Raw genomic sequence first — 11,606 nt, 5'->3', positions numbered from 1 at the left:
CTGGATGCTGTGGCCCAGGAAGGGTAACTCTGGGCAGAGCCCAAGTGGAGGAGTCAGAGCTGGGAGTATGGAATGCCAGGGCTGATAGAACTTACAGGACAGACCATCAGAGAGGGGCACTCTGCCCAGGGAAAGCTCCACAGGCCTGCAGAGGGTCCCTCACAAGTATTCAGTCGAGGATTAACTGGTGTATGTGTGTCAACAGCCTAGAGAAAACAGTGCCCAGTAGCAGCCAGAAATGCATTCTACATGAGGCACAGCTCTTGTCCCACTAACAAAGCTTAAGGGCCATACTCAAAGGATGAAACTGGCTCAAAGGACCCTAACCAGGTCTGGGAAAAAAAACTCAGAAATATAGAAATTACCAAACTATCCCGCACGCAACAATATTCACAATGGCTGGCATCAAATCAAAAATTACCAAACACAGGAAGAAACAGAAAATGCAACTCATCTGGGTCAATTGAAACTGACTCAGAATGACACAGATGATAGAATTAGTAGACGAGGACATGGAAGCAGATAGTGTAACTGCATTCCAGATGTTTCAAAAGCCAGAGGAAAGATTGAGCATGTGAAGCAGAGACACAGAAGATATCTAAAAAGTCAAACTTCTAGAAATAAAACACAGTGGAGCAAAGAATGAGGTTTGCACTCAGGATCTTCAGAAGTCTTTGTGTGCTCTTCCTGGAGAAACGAAAGCTCAGCCAGCATTTCTCTGCTTCACCACCTCCGCCCTCCGTGAGGAGAGGCCTGTAGGGCAGCTATGTTCACCTGTTCAGCAAAGGCAGCCCCTCCAGCTTCCTACAGAGCTTGGAGTTCTGAGTTGTATGAAGCAAGACCAGCTGCCACAATGGGGCACCAGGGCCCTTCTTGTCCAGCAGCTGGCTCCAGGCAGGACAGGGATGAGTGGTGAGGGGACATGAGCTCTGGTCCCTTCTGCCCTCAAGTTGCTGTGTGTCTTTGGGCAATCTAAGGTCTTTGGAACCACAGTTTCTTAATCTGCAAAATAATGATGATAACAGTATTAATAAATCTTACTTTGTAAGATTGTTGTAACAATTCAATGGCATTTGATGCATTTAAAAGTTCTTTGCAAAGTCCCCATGCTGCTGCTAAGTCACTTCAGTCGTGTCCGACTCTGTGTGACCCCATAGACAGCAGCCCACCAGGCTCCCCCGTCCCTGGGATTCTCCAGGCAGGAACACTGGAGTGGGTTGCCATTTCCTTCTCCAATGCATGAAAGTGAAAAGTGGAAGTGCAGTTGCTCAGTCGTGTCCAACTCCTAGCAACCCCATGGACTGCAGCCCACCAGGCTCCTCCATCCATGGGGTTTTCCAGGCAGGAGGACTGGAGTGTGTTGCCATTGCCTTCTCCAAAAGTCCCCATATTTGTGATTATTTTCACACACCACGAAAACCAGGAGATATGCCCCAGCATCTGTAGGGAGGCCACACACCTTCCTCAGCCCCAACCCCATGCTTAGGAATCTCTTTACTATCTTCATTTTTTTAACGGTCATGCCTCTGACTTGACTTAAGTCTTTGTTTTGTTGTTGTTGTTCAGTCACTAAGTGAAACTCGCTCAGTCATGTCTGATTCTTTGCGACCCTATGAACTGTAGGCCACCAGGATCTTCCATCCATGGAATTCTCCAGGCAAGAATACCCGAGTTGGTAGCCATTTCCTTCTCCAGGGGATCTTCCAGACCCAGGGATCAAACCCGGGTCTCCTACATTGCAGGCAGATTCTTTCCCACCTGAATTGCCAGGGAAGCTCTTAGTGTTTAGGGCTAAGTGTTCAGTCCATGTCCAACTCTTTGCGACCCCATGGACTGCAGCACGCCGGGTTTGTCCTCCAATATCTCCCAGAGTTTCCTCAGACCCATGTCCATTGAGTCGGTGATGCCATCCAACCATCTCATCCTCTGTTGTCCCCTTCTCCTTTTGCCTCCCATATTTCTGAGCACTAAGGCTTCTTAGTTCATAGTTGAGAGGAGAAAGGAAGGCATTATTTGAACAACTAACTGAGAATTGGAGAAACATGTTTAGAGCTTCCTATCCTGGTTCTCCATGTAGTGCAACAAACCACTCCAACGCTCATGGCATAAAACAGCTATTTTATTATGCTCGCTGATTCTGTTGGGATTGGACTGTGCTCAGTACGGAGGGCTTGTCTGAGTGGACTTGAACTGCTGTGGGCTGGGATCACCTAAAAGCTGCTTCTCTCACATGTCTACACCTGAACAGCGATGATTCAAACACTGGGCTCCACTGAGACCACTGTCCAGAGCATGGGCTTGGGCTTATGGCATGAGGTCTGGACTGCAAGAAGGGTCATCCAGAGAGGGAATGTCATGGGAGAAGCACACGAAAGGTGTGACCATTATCACTCAGTCTTTAAAGTCCAATACTGGTGGAAGCCCGCACAAGGCTATGTAGGCTTAATGGCAGGGGACCCAGACTCCCTCTCACAAGGAGAAATAGCAAAATATTTGTGGCCATGTTTTTAAAGTGCCAGACTTGCTATCTAAATTCTGCACAGCAAAAGTAATGCTAAGGCTCATGCAAGCTCCCAGGACAAATGACAGTCAATGGCGCCATCTTTCCCTAGACCAATCTAGCCCAATAAAACCTTTTCTCCAATAGTCCATCCTTCTTGACTATCTGGGTCATCGCTTATATTAATCACTTTGCATTGTCACTGAGGACTGACAAGTTCAGCGTCGTAACAACCAGGGAAATCAGGCCTTCTTTGTCAGAAGTATAGCATTCAAAGCTTCCTACAAAACAGTGAACAAGATGGAACCAATTGCAGATTTTCCCTCTGAGCTTCATTCAAATGACCCTAAGACACCAAAAAAAAGAAAGAAAGAAACTGATTTTTCCTGAAGCAAAATGAAAATCTCAGAAAATTTTAACAGGCAATATGTTGTATTAGAATCTCTGGTCTTCAGGGGCTACTCCAGAAAAAGTCAAGGTGAATAAAAGTGTTCGTACAATAAGTAACATAAGTAAAACCAAGCCTGTTCCTGCAGGTATCAGGATTGAGACTTTTCAAGTTTTACAGAAAGAATGGCAAGGCTGGTCTGAATTAGAAGGGTTCTGGCTTGGTATTTATGGTAGCGTCGCGTGGGATGTGTTAGGATGCAAAGATATCTTAAAGAGTTAGCATAAGAGCTTAGGGAAAACTCTGCCCACAAGCAACAGGTCACGCCCAAAAGTTGAGCTCCAGCAACTGAAGGCATTGGAATGACAGTGTGGGAAGTCCTGCTACTTTGGTTTGGTTTGATCGAAAATAAAGCCTGTGACTTGGAGCAACAAGGAGAATCAACAAGGAGTGACAGCACCCGTGAAAAGAAAGAGGTGTTTCTGGGCTCCAGCACTGGGGGAGCTCACCTCACAGCTGAGCCCGTGATGCCTTCCAGTATTTTGTTTATCCCTGAAGTGTGCATGCAGACCAGTGACTCTCAAAGGCAGCACAAGGTGTTGGGCAGAGATCTGAGCACTACAATAGATCCATCTGGATCTGAAGTCTGTGTGACCTGGTCTCCCCCAAGTTTTGGTATGCTCGCTCGGATGGTGGGTGAAAATGATGTTAGCTCTCTCGTGGGGTTGCTGACAATGTATGTAAAAATTAAATACGGTATAATTCATTAAAAATGCATGCTTAAGTCTGAGTTTATTATTTTATCTTCTTATAGGTTCTATTCGCTTTATTTTGTAAAGATAATATATGCACATTATAGAAAAATTTGAAAATTAGAGAAACATACACAGAAAACCAAGAGTCACCCATAATCCCACCACCCAGAAGCAATTTGTGTCAACATGTCAAACATATTTCATTTAGTTTTCCTGTAATGCGTTTACTCTCCCTGAGATCTCACTGGGGGTATAATTTTTTAGGCTGTATTTTCCCCTTCTTATCACAGAATCAATATTTTCCACTTAACTAAAAATCCTCCCTGAATGTCCTTTTGAACGGTCGTGTAGGCTTCCACTGTACAGCCATAAGACTCTTAACTGTAAAACAAAGATTTCTCTAGAACAACAAAAAAGCTTCCATCCTTTTCCTTAGGAGTCGAGAGGCTGAGAGTCACCTGCATTGCAGGGGCTGCGTGTGCTGGCTATAGGCTTCAGACAGCCACAGTACCACAGGTTTTAAGGCAGAAAAGCCTTGTTACAATATAGCCCTAGATCAGTCTGCCCCCTTAAGGAATGTGGTCTTAGCCCCTGGACCGGTTTTCCAGATTTTAAAGTGTGAATTCTTGCCTAATCTTCTCGAGAACATTACAAACCTGTGACTCTCACAAAGGAATGCTTTCAATTTTCTGATTTTTCACTTAAGTATTTTCGGTCACTTATAATCCTGAAAAACCTTTTTTTTAGGAAATATAAGAAAGCATGGTTGTTGTGGTTATAAACTGCCTTCCTGTCCATCACAAATAAAGCTATTTTCTTCTCTTAAGTGTCCTGAGAAATCACCAGGTAATTAAGGGAATATATTTATTAATAAACATATGTATACGCTGCAATTACCAGACGTACCTGAATGAACATAAGCATTTCTGCTCACACAGTGTGGTCATTGGCTAGACTGGCTTTCTGTTCGATAAGGCTGAATTCTTAATTGCCCTTCTTTGTTTTGACCACTCTTGCCTAAACATTTACTGCTCCATAGAAGTGCTTTCTATGTTTGTTATTAAAGCTTCTTCCACTCGGGGTGAGGGTCTGTCTCCTTCCACAGGCCACCGAGACCAAACAGAAAAGGCCTGGCAATGCAAACAGTCCCTGAATTATGATACCTATTACTTTTTATTAGTAGTAAAAACAAAAAGAAGCAAGGAACAATTCTATTTATGCAGAGCACTTAGAACATAAATAATAATAAAATGCTGAAACTCTAAGACTACTTACACAATATTAATTTAATTCTAATAAAAAGTAGCTTTAGGTCTTGCCTCTGTGATAGCAAATGTGATGCCGTTTCGTTGTCATCCAATATTTATACCCAAAAAACATTTTTGGTTTAGGAAATAAAGGAGTGATAAAAAATTACAGTCTTTGAATATCGGGCTTTGACTAGTCCCCTGCTGCCCTTTATTGTATGTTTCAGTAAAATACAGTACATCTTGCTGTTTTATTTCATTGTTTGTGGCCCGTGCAAAATCCTAATGTCCAGCTGCCCAGCATAAATGAACAACAAATCAGAAGAACCAGAGAGACACTTTAACTGATTAAACTGGATCTGGAATTTTCCTTTTACTGCTGAATTATCACCTTATTGCAATTATTTTTATACACTGTGATTCTTTTTATACATTGCAATTATTTCTGCAAAATTCAGGGGAGACGTCAGTCAGAGGGCTTGGGTTGTAGCGCTCTGTCTTCAAATATCAAGCCCAGTACAAAATTCAGCTTTTATATTCTAAAAGTATGTCGTTTTCTCCCTAAAATTATTTATATCAGCTGATTAGTAGAGCTTGGTAATCAGGTCTTTAAAAAAATTGTTTTTTATTTTATTCAAGTTTCATCATGACTTTTTTTTTGTAAAAGCTATTTGGCTTAAGGAACTTTATCATAATTTGAAGGCAAGCAACATTATCTTCTCACAAAACAACATAAAAGACAAAATAGAATGGGATATAATTCACATCTCACCCATAGAGTGAGTTAGAGCTAGATAAAGGGGTTATGGCACATGTGTGCAAGTGAAGAAAATATTAGTGCAATCAAGTTTGGGACAGAAAAATTAACACACGATAAGGAATACACACCTTCTGAAAATGAAGGCTACATAAGGTTTTAACCAATATGAGATATATCTTGATCAAGTCCAAGCATATACAGAGAAAGCAGAAACCCAGAGCAGCCATGTATGGATGCGTGAATTGTGCACTGCACAGCTCCAGGGGCAGCCATTCATGTAGAATGATGCCTTGATTAGGTCTCATTAACTTTGTGCCTTCTGTTTAGGAACATATTATTGTGAAAAAGTTCAAACAGAATTTACTTTTTTAGGGCCTGAGATAAAAAGTGTTGCTGAGTCAAAGTAAACAGATATGCATTAAATCCACTGAATTTTGTTGGCTACCCAAGAAGAAAACAAAATCTCTACATTAGAGGGGCCTATCTACACTTAACTTGAATGGATTCCTAAGGTATACAAGAGGCCAACTGTGCAGTGCTTCGGAACGGGCACTACCAAGGGACCAGTAACGTGCTATCACACGTGGTCACTTTCCAGACTTAAAAGTGACTCTGGTCAGAGTTCCCGCTGTTCAGTGATACTGGAGTAGCCTTTTTTTTGTACTTAAAAGTAATAAAATGACTTTTTTTTTTTTTTCCAAAAAATTACACTATGCAGCTTTGTCACCAATTAGGATTCACCTTTTTTTTTAACCTCACATTTTAATTAATAATGTTTAAGTGCATCTGGGGAAGGGACTCACATATTTAAAGCTTCATTCTAATATTAATAAAAGGAAGTAAAAATTCAGATGTCAAAGCAATTTAATGGCAAGTTTTTACCTACAGAGCGATTTCTATTGAGTTTGTCAGGGTCTCTTCGTACTTTAAAATATACACATGTAAGTCTACATAAATGTAAAAATATATATCTGGTCTTGTCACCTGCTATTTATAGGCAAATATTTAAACCTTCTGAATGATTAAATCTCAAGTAACCTACACATGTTAACATATGCTGGAGAAGGGCTTTTGACTGTTGTCTTTAATGACTTTGGTTTCCGTGGACTGAACAAACTTGCCTGAACCACAGCTGATGCCAACCGTTCAATCATAACATTAGGATCAATTCAAGACACACTTCCTGAGTGCAAAGCAACTCTGCCACAGTTGGGCAGGTTCAAATCTTTCCTCACAGACCTTCAGCCAGGCCTCTGGGCGACAGCACCCTCTGCACACACACAGCCAGGTGGGGACACACACACAGGCATTCAGATATTCGACCTGTCAGTTTGTGTGGAAAAGTCAAGAACTCCTCTTGCGGTGAGGGATGTATCGATTATATAACTCAGTTTAGGAAAAGAAGGAAAGAATTCCTTTGCAGAACAGGCTCCCGTCTGATGGCATATTTGTCGCATGGATATTGCTGGAATTCTCAGAGTGCTGGGGTGCAGGCAAATGATTAGCACGTCTCCATAAATCACCGCAGATTTAAGATTTAAATTCATACTAAAAATGGCAGGGGCTCTCGGGTCTTCTATTTATAAATGCGGTCTTTCTTTTTCTTTTGCTTCTCCCCCACTCCCCGCCCATTTGGATCAAAGAGAGAATTCCAAGCAGACTGGAAAACAATGGTAAATGTTTGCATTGCTGAAATTCACGCTGGTGCCGTAAGTGGATTTAAGGCAGACTGGGCTCTATAAACAAAATAAAAAGATGGCATCCAAATGAAAATATGGAGAAAAAAATACTGGGGGAGAAAATGCTTCAGAGAAGCAGTCTGGTTAGTTGTAAAATGACTTTAAATTAGGCTTTAAAAAGGATTGCTAAATCTTGACACATATATGAGCAGCTTATTATCATGCAATTGTGCAGTAGTTGCTTGATCTTGTTACTGATTCGTCACATATGAATAAATGATTAATTACCAGAAAGGCTAAAACAGAGTAGAGTGAGAGTAGTGAGGCTCACCCTGAAAGAGGGGCTTAAACACGTTTATTGCCCTTTAAGTGCATTTCATTAAGGCCAATTAAGGACTTTCATGTCTTATTAGAAAAATGAAGTGGATTTATGAGGTTTTCGTAGGTTGTAAATGCTGGGGCTAGCAGATACAAAACCGCGCAGAAATGGTAGTTAAGAGCTAAGAAAATACACACAAATGCTCCCAGAAAAACAAATATTTAATGGCAGTAAAAAAAAAAGCTGGTTCAACATGAAGGCGATCTTTAAATAAAAGAAAGGGTATCATTTTTCTTTCCTATCATCTACTCTCTATAAACTTCAGGATTTGGTGCAGTTTGGCAATCTAATTCAGGGTGGGGGAGGGAAAGCACAGCTAACCCTAAAATGTCCAACAACCACTGAATCCTTCCTCAAAACAAAAGTATACACCCTTAAAAAAAAAATGCTGTTTTAATTCTAGAGTGAGAAACAGATTCTTGAAAGAGAGGAAGCCCGGAAGTAAATGTAACACTGACGTGGCTGTTAATAAACAAACAGCAAGCAAAATTCACGGGCGGCGGTTAGAGACCCACGCGCGCCTGGCTTCCCCCTCTTCCTGTCTCGTCAGATGGTGTCGGAACACCAGCCCTACCAAATGGTTGTTATACACCCTGGATTCCTTCACTCGTTTTCAAGGAAAATCACCATGACAGGTGAGCAAGCATGCTCTGCAGCCCTTTGGGAGTGATGATCACCCCACATCGTTCTAACCGTGCACTGATCTCTTTGCTCACCAATTAAGCATTTCCTTTACTCTTCACACACACACACACACACACTCAATGTTTTCTCAGGAGATTCCTGAAGCCTTGTCAAATGCAGGGACATGCAGTTATGAATGTTTGGTTAAATGCACATTTTTTTACCTTACTCGCCATCATGGACAGCCTCAACCCTTGATCACATCCCTCTTGAATAAATAACTTATAGCCATATGAAATTTCTTCAAAAAATGTACAGTGACAATTCTTGAAACTCAACTCTCTCTTCCAAAAATAAAAAATGTAATATTGGCAAGTCAAGAGATGATGTATTCTTGATCTTTTATTTTTTTTTTAATTCAAGAGACGTGCCATACAGCAGCACATGAAAGATATCCAAAACTCACCAACAGCGGTACAGCACACACATATTCATTTAAAATCAACGCTTCAGTTATAAGCTATAAAAAAAAAAAAAATAAATAAATAAAATCAACGCTTCCGTTTTTCTTATTTAAAACCCATTTGCCACCACAGAAAAGACTGAAGATGGAATTTTAGCACTTCTTCAAGAGCACTGGCAAATTTTTCCTGCTGAGAACCTTTAAAATAGTATTACTAGCAGATCTAACAGCAGGAAGTCAGACTAACTGTGCTATTTTAGAAGAAAAGATGAGGAGGTAGTCAATGGTATTTATGAAGGTGAAATTTATGAAATTGCAGGTAAAGTCCTATAGGTGCATCCCTGAGCAAAAATTACAACAAATCCATAAGACAGCAAACAAAATATTAATTTCTGTGTTCATAGTGTAACTCTATTTTGTTCAGTGAATTTGATTTTCCAAATAAATAACGGCCTGGACAGAGACCTAAAGCAACTAGCCATGTATCTGTTCAGACTCTGCAAAGAATTTTATTGAACTGAAATGTGATGAGCATCTGTCCTTGGTGATTTATTCCAAACAGCGGAGATGTTATAAAATGAACACATTGCATCTCCTGCTATAAAAGAGAAACAAAATGATCTTTTAGTTAATATCCAATCAAACTTCAAGACACCTTATGGAACACAAAGATTTCATGGGATCATTTCATTCCGTTGCACCTCAATGCTAAACCAGGATTCACGGAAGAATTTCTAAAATGTAAAGCTAAATGTGCACAGCCAGTCTTGTTTTTTCCAGATCAACAGATGCCACTTGATTTTTATTTTTATTTTGACAATCCAAAATGTAGGCCCAGGCTAGGGTGCTAATTACCAATAAGTCCTTATTAAAGAATCAAGAGTGCTTTTTCAGAAAGTTCAATACCAATTTGGGCCTCAGGGTCACTGAGTTACAAATAGGAGTGGAATCTTTTCAAGTTCAGGTGCAATAGACTGTTTTTGGGAGAAGGGCTGCTAAAAAAGAGAAAAGGGGTGGGGGAGGTTGGGTTTAAAAGCCTCCAAAGACTTCCAGCACGTTTTATTCCACAAAAGAATTTTCAGATACCTGAGGACAGATGAATCCCAAGTAGATTAATGCCCACAGGATTAGCACAAGGACATTAAAATTACAACTAGCACCCCAAATATTTCCACAGTAATGCAGTTCTAGATTGTCAGATCAAAACAATAGAAGTTTTATCTAATTTGTTCAATTTATTTTTAAGGAGTTGATTAAATCTAAAGAATTAAACTTGCAAGTGATGAAAAGGTAATTTCTGTTGATATCCAACTCAGAAAAAAAAAAGATCTCAAATTATTAGAGTTTAGAGCAAAATGAGATTTTAATATCAGAAGAGAACAGTTTCTACTGAATCATAGAACTAAATCTGCCAACATAGCAGAGACAAGATAAGAGAGGATTTAGCATATTCAAACAGAGCTAGACAATTTCAGACCCAAAGTGGCCTGATTTCTCTCTGAATTTTCTAGGTTAGTTGTCCATAAATCTTCAGTGTAATGAACAAGCTGCCAAGTTTTGCCCTTTCCTTTAGGCTGTTCAAATCCTAATGACATTCTATAGTTAGAATTTCACTGGATATATTTGGCATACCTTGTACACACGGTCAGGCAGAGCTTTGTGGTACTACTTTGGTGTAGACGGTTTTGAAATAGAGGGGGGACTTTAAGGAAAAGGACATAAATCTGATCAGTTTTTACACAATTCAGAAATCTTCCAGCCTCATTTTAAAACAACTAACAATATTCCAGAGGTGATCTGTGGGCTGAAAGCTGAGCTCACAGACCGCCATTCTGCACACTACGTCCAGCCACACGCGTGTTTTGGTAAGGTGTCACAGTGCTTTTAAAACTAGTAAGCCAATGTAAATTTAAAAATCTGGTATTTTCTCAGGCTTCTGGCTTCTTTTGAAAAATTGGAATATCTGGATCACTTGATCCAAACTCTCTACAGCAATAGTCAGCTGGAACATGGCATGTGGTCTTTTTTTAGCTCCAAACCCATGCATCCCAGGCTCATTATCACTCATTATCTTATCACTGCCCACTCCTCACATATGTGTGGCCCTTGAGTTTGGTCCCCAGACTCACCGTCTCTGATCCTGTTCTTCATGTCCCTTTAGAGTCTAATGCATCTTAGTTGGATGAACTGTTAACCAGAAAGAAAGAAGAAATGAGAGATGCCTTATTTAGGGAGTATGTGACCTACCTAAAAGTTGATTACAAAATTAAGTTCTGAATATTGACTTATCACATTTTCAGCCTCTTATACCAGAGATCAGCAAACTATTGCCCATGGATAGAACAAATCCTGCCACCATCTGGTTTTGTAAATAAAGTTTTATTGGAACACAGCCCATTCATTTGCTTACATGTTCTGTGGCTGCTTCACAGTACAACTCTGAAAGACTTGCAAAGTCTAAATGTTTACTCTCTGGCCCTTTACAGAAAAAGTGAGCCAAACCCTCATTCTCTAGATTTAGAGATGGGCTCCCAGGTCTAGGGCCCACAAATGACAGTAAAATCTCACTCCATCACTACTGCCCCTTCCCAATGCGCTCTACATCTACTAAGATCACCTGTTAAAGTCAGCAACGATCTATTTTCTTGGGGGTGGGATTGGCCACAGTTCCAAATTTGGCAAGTATTCCTTTAGTAAAATATTTCCTCAGTATCTAGACTCTAAGGCTTGAAATTTCCTTTGTTAGCCATGTTGGGAAATGTCTATTTTAACAGTCATTTATGAACTGTCTATATCCTGTTAACAGTAATT

The sequence above is a fragment of the Bubalus bubalis genome, chromosome 1, assembly GCF_019923935.1.
Source record: "Bubalus bubalis isolate 160015118507 breed Murrah chromosome 1, NDDB_SH_1, whole genome shotgun sequence".
NCBI classification, from domain to species: domain Eukaryota; kingdom Metazoa; phylum Chordata; class Mammalia; order Artiodactyla; family Bovidae; genus Bubalus; species Bubalus bubalis.
The sequence above is the reverse complement of the archived record's forward strand: the minus strand, read 5'-3'. Positions refer to the sequence as shown.